Genomic DNA, 5,679 nt, shown 5'->3' on the forward strand with positions numbered 1-5,679 from the left:
CACCCTCAGCAAGGGAAGGACTGCCCTACAACAGAAGCAGGTAGATCTGATGGAAGAACTTTCTTGTAGTTTCCAGAACTTGAAGAGGGTGCCCAGGAGGACCCTTGAATGGACCCTAGAGTACCCAGGATGTCGGAGAATTACATGTCCTTGGTTAATGAGAAGTCCTGGCCAATGATCCCAAGTTCTGGAAGGTCCCACTTAGGTTGTTTTGCAAGGACAGTCCTTGACTAAGATAGACCGGCTTGTGTGATCACACTGGATTGGCCACACGGGCTCCATAGTGACCAGCCCAGAACTACATGTCCTGGTCCCCGTGTTTGAAAGATTCAAAGTGGCTGACCAATCTTGACATTGGAGAACGTGTGAGTGACCTGAAAGCAGACATTGCTGTTCCACTGCTGGATAGGATCAGACCTAGCGGAGAATTTAGCCAGGACCGACTGGTTGGCATCAGTCAGAGACACAAATTCACCCTTGCCACTATCTAGCAGTGGTGGCCATACACCTGCTCCTCCAAGTCTAACCTGTTTCTTGCCACATCAGTGAATGAAGACATGAAACAGGTCTGCAAGTGCCCCAGGCACTGTTGACTTGTTCATTTCCACCGTCCAGCCATCTCCACCCATGCTTCACCCATTTCCGGAGGCCTTCTTGGCCGCGGGGGTTACAACTGAGATTGTGTTGATACATCCGCACTTATTCGCAGAAGAGGCCCTGGAGGCAGGGCCTGCCATAGTGGGCAGGGGACAGGCAGCTGCAGTCAAGGGCAGCAGAGTGCTGTGGTCCGCGAACAGGATGAGTGGCCACAGGGTCTGACTGTCCACCAGGACGCACCAGCCCCTGCACATCTGGGCAGCAGCACCCCAGCAGCGTGCTTGAGATCACGAGGCTCAGCACCACCATGAGCAGCTTAGAGGACAGTTGCTGAGGTCTAGCACCTCCTTGGGTTTCGGCTCTGTGGAGTGTCCTGGGCTGGCGGGTCCCTAGAGGCCTAGGCACCTATGGTTACACCTCACTGCCATACATCCTCCCTCCCCCTGCCAGCACCAGGCTCGGCGATGACTTAGCTCCCAAATTTCTTTTCTTTTCTTTCTTTTTTTCTTTTCTTCTTTTCTTTTCTTTTTTCTTTTCTTTCTTTTTTTTTTTTAAGATTTATTTAATTAATTTATTTGAAAAAGAGAGAGAGAATTTATGAGGGGGGGTGGGGGGGATAGAGAGAGAAGATCTCAAGTAGGCTCTGGTCTGAGGGGGGAAGGGCTCAATTTAACAATCTTAAGATCATGACCCCAAGCCACAACTGAGTCAGATGCTCAGTGACTGAGCCACCCTGGCGCCCCAGCTCTCAAATTGTTGAACACACCCATCTGCCTCCGGATTTATCATCACCTCCAATCCACCAGCCTGGGATGCCTCTGGTTTTTGCAGTGAATCCAGCCACCTATGTCTCATCCTTTTGTTCCCTCACCCCCACCCCCTCCTTTTGGACTTGGTTTTGTTGTTCCTCCCTCTGCTACATTTCTACAGCCTTCATCTCACCCCTGGTTTCTGTTTCCCTTTGCAATGTCCAAATGTCTCTCATCCTGCCAGGGGACCATGTGACTCTCTCTAGTTTCATCCAGCTTTACTCCTCCATTCTCACCCAAGCAGCCCCTGTGCACTGTATCCACTTACTCTCGTCCTCTCTCCACCCCATTGCTGTCTGCCTCTTCCTCACTGTGCCACCCAGCTGGGCTCCTAGGCCACCCACAACTTACTTCCCCAATGCCATGTCTCCTTGGGCTCCTTCTCTCCCTGGACCTCCTGTTGCATGTGGCACAGGAGAGCCCTCCTTGCAATGTCAGCTCTCCTCTCTTTGCTCCTGAGACTTCAGGTTCACTTGCTTCATTCCAGGTTCTTTGTTTTTCTCTCCAGCATGAATTTTTCTTCCTCTATTTCTCTTTTGTTTTTTTCTAAGACTTATTCATGAGAGACACACAGAGAGAGGCAGAGGGAGACATAGGCATTGTGGGACTCGATCCCAGAACCCTGGGATCAGGACCTGAGCCAAAGGCAGACCACTGAGCCACCCCAGTGCCCCTCTCTTCCTCCATTTCTAAAACATTGATGGCTCCAGGGTTACCTCCTTGACTACTTCATTCTGTTTCCTCTTTGGGTGACAGTATGCATGGTGAGGTCTTTGACCACCATCTAAATGCCAGTCACTACCAGATGTGTATCTCTAGCTCAGACCTCTTTCCCTAAGACTGTAAGGAGGGCATTAGTTGGAAACACCTTCAGGGCCAAACAGTTAATGGAATGAGACAGATGGTGAGTGAGTGTGGCAGGCTAGAGAACCTCTTATTCTAGTTAAAGAGAATGGCTGCTACAGGGGCTTCACCAGTTGTTGACGTGCAGCAATTCGGGACCAGTGTTGCCAGATTTTCCAGTTTTCCCAGAGAAATCAGAGATATATAATCCTATTTGGAATCTCTCGGTGATTAAATATTGGTTCAAAAATGTCGGTATAGATCAAAGCATGTGTGAGAAGCATGGCTGAGTATGGACCACCTGTGCGGGATAATGGTGTGAGTCATATATTTCCCTGACGGCTCAGCACCTTTATTCTGAAGCCCACAGGTACTTCAGATTGAATATGCCCAAACCACCTTTTTCCCAAGCCCTCTGCTTTCCTTATGAGTACCTTAACTCAGTGGCACTTCCCTCTACCCCTTCATCCAAGCTGGAATTATGGAAGAGGGTATCCTTTTGCCTTTTCCTCCTCCTCTACCTTCAATCCACCACCAGAGTCTACCAACATAACTTCCTAAATAAATTGTGAATTTGTTCTCATCTCTCCATTCTTTGCCACCATTATCTTAGTTTACACTTCCAGCATCTTTTGCCTGGACCAGTAGGCTCCCAAGTGTTTTCCATGATGATTCATAATAGTTAATTCCCTCTGTGTATAAATCCTTATTCTGAGCCAAATATGTAATCTTGTTCCCTTGACAGTGATTGGTTTTGAAATGGGCTTGTGATCCAATCTGGGCTAGTGGGATATGAGGCAAAGTTTGCTGGGAAGCTTCTGGAAAAGTTTTCCTAGCTAAGAACAAGACCAAAGGAGAAATGGCTCCCTTCTCAGTGCAGTCTTCACTGTGTCTGTACATCACTCTGTGAACTGTTACAGCTGGCTTCTAAAGATGAGGAAAGGCAGTCTGCAGGCAGAGCCTACCACAGAGAATGCTAGAGTGCAGAGAGGATGGAACTGGATCCGTGGTTAGATTTCTGAACCCTGAATCAACCACATCTGCTGCCTGTCATTTCGGAGCTTGCAGCTATGTTGGATAAGAAGTCTCTTGATAAATTCAGTCAGTTAGACTCAGAGCTTTGTGTTTAAGGGAGCCAAAGGCATCCTGAGTGGTACCCTTGTCTCCTGCCTTGAGGTCTGTGCTCCATTACTCCACATGACACCTGACTGCCAGGGTGGTCCCTCTAGATGCTAATCTGACCACACTGCCTTCTGCTCATGGCTCCAGTTGCCCACAGGATAGAGTCTCAGGACCTTGGCAGACTGTTCAAAGGCCTCCGTGAGAGACCTCCAGCCTCTATGGCCAAATCGGTTCTCACTCCTTAACATAAACCTTATGCTCACTTTGGTCTGATCTACTTGCAGTTCCCTGCATATATGATGCTGTTTAGCTTTTCCATTCATTTGATAAATGTACCCAAGTGGCACCTTTGGGCCAGGAGTGGTTCTGTGCATACCAGCTACCATCCCCAAATCCCATGCACCAGCCATCAGCAGTCCCTGGGGTACCTCCTTTCTGTCTTTATCTGATAATGCTCACTTTTCTTTTTCCAGTCCAGTGCTAGCTCTTGTAATAGCTTTATATATGTAGTTGGCCCTTGAACAACACAAGTTTGAGCTTCATGGGTCCACTTACAAATGAGGATGTTTTTGGATTTTTACCTATAGATACAAAACAGTACTGTAAATGTGTTCTCTTTCTTATGATTTTTGTAACATTTTCTTTTTTAATTTTTTAAGACTTTATTTATTTGAGAGAGAGAGAGAGCGAGGGGGTGGGAGAAGAGAGAGAAATCCTTAAGCAGACTCCCTGTAGAGCATGGAGCCTGATGGGGCACTGGATCCCAGGACCCTGAAATCATGATCTGAGCCAAAACCAAGAGTCAGACACTTCACCGATTAAGCCAGCTAGGCACCTCTACTTGTTTTGTTTTGTTTGTTTTTATGTAGGCTTCATGCCCAGCATGGAACCCAATGCAGGACTTGAACTCATGACTGTAAGTTCAAGACCTGAGCTGAGATCAAGAGTCAGACACTTAACCAACTGAGCCACCCAGATGCCCCACAACATTTTCTTTTCTTTTCTTTTCTTTTCTTTTCTTTTCTTTTCTTTTCTTTTCTTTTCTTTTCTTTTCTTTTCTTTTCTTTTCAGATTTTATTTATTCATGAGAGACACACAGAGAGAGAGAGAGAGAGAGGCAGAGACATAGGCAGAGGGAGAAGCAGGCTCCTGCAGGGAGCGTGATGTGGGATTCGATCCCGGGTCTCCAGAATCATTCCCTGCGCTGAAGGCAGGCGCTTAACTGCTGAGCCACCCAGGGATCCCCCCCATTTTCTTTATTAATAACATTTCCAGTTTACTTTATTGTGGCAATACAGTATATAATACATATTAACATGCAAAATATGTGTTAATTGACTTTGTTTTTGGTAAGGCTCCAGTCAACAATAGTTGAGTATTTGGGGAGTCAAAGGTTATACATGGATTTTCAAATGCATTTTTCAAGGATCAGTTGTGTGTGTATGTGTGTATATGTGTGTATGTATGTGTATATATATATGTATATATGTATCTATAGGTGTGTATATGTATATATGTATCTATGTGTGTGTTTTTATATATATATAAATAAAAGAGGTAAGGAGGGGCAGAGGGAGAAGGAGAGAGAGAAGCAGGCTCCACACCCAGCACGGAGTCCTCTGTAGGGCTTGATCTCACAACCTGAGATTGTGATGAGCCAAAATCAAGAGTTGGATGTTCAACCAACTAAGCCACCCAGGCGCCCCTGTATGTACATATTTTTAACAATTGTTTTTATCCAGTATTCTATTTTGAAAAAAAATTTTAAATACAGTAAACTAAAAGATAGTACAAGAAATGTTCATATATACACAGGTTGACTAACATTTTGCATATTTGTTCTCTTCCCTCCATCCTCCTTTATGTGTGTGTATACACACACAAGCACACACACATACACAGATAGGCACACCTTTTTCTGAACAATTTGAAAGTAACTTTAGGTATCATGACTCCTCACCTATGAGTAGTAGTTCAGTGAGTATTGAGTATCTCCTGAGGACAATCTCTTACATAACCACAATGCCATTATTACACCCAAGAATTTAATACCAACACAATAATTTTACTTGATTTGTAGTTTATATTATGTATTTTCAGTTGTCCCAAGTGATTGTGGCTTTTTTATCCATGCAGGTTCTTCTAGGCTAAGCACGTGTCTCTTTCAGAAGGACATCTTCAATTCCTTCAGCTTCCATGCTCTGAGAATGTTTTGTACAGGTTGCTGTCAGGGTATTAACCGCTCTGTTTATGTGTGTCTTTCTCTCCTTCTTCACATCAAGTCCAGTATCATGCTTCTCTTCTCAGT

The 5,679-nt window shown here is 45.4% G+C and overlaps 1 pseudogene; it reads right to left on the minus strand.

Moving 5' to 3' along the window:
• Positions 1–253: 253 nt before the first annotated feature.
• LOC112908025 (F-box only protein 27-like) overlaps positions 254–5,679 on the minus strand; it is a 22,669-nt pseudogene continuing 17,243 nt past the window's right edge.

This window comes from Vulpes vulpes, chromosome 2, assembly GCF_048418805.1.
Source record: "Vulpes vulpes isolate BD-2025 chromosome 2, VulVul3, whole genome shotgun sequence".
In the NCBI taxonomy this organism is placed as follows: domain Eukaryota; kingdom Metazoa; phylum Chordata; class Mammalia; order Carnivora; family Canidae; genus Vulpes; species Vulpes vulpes.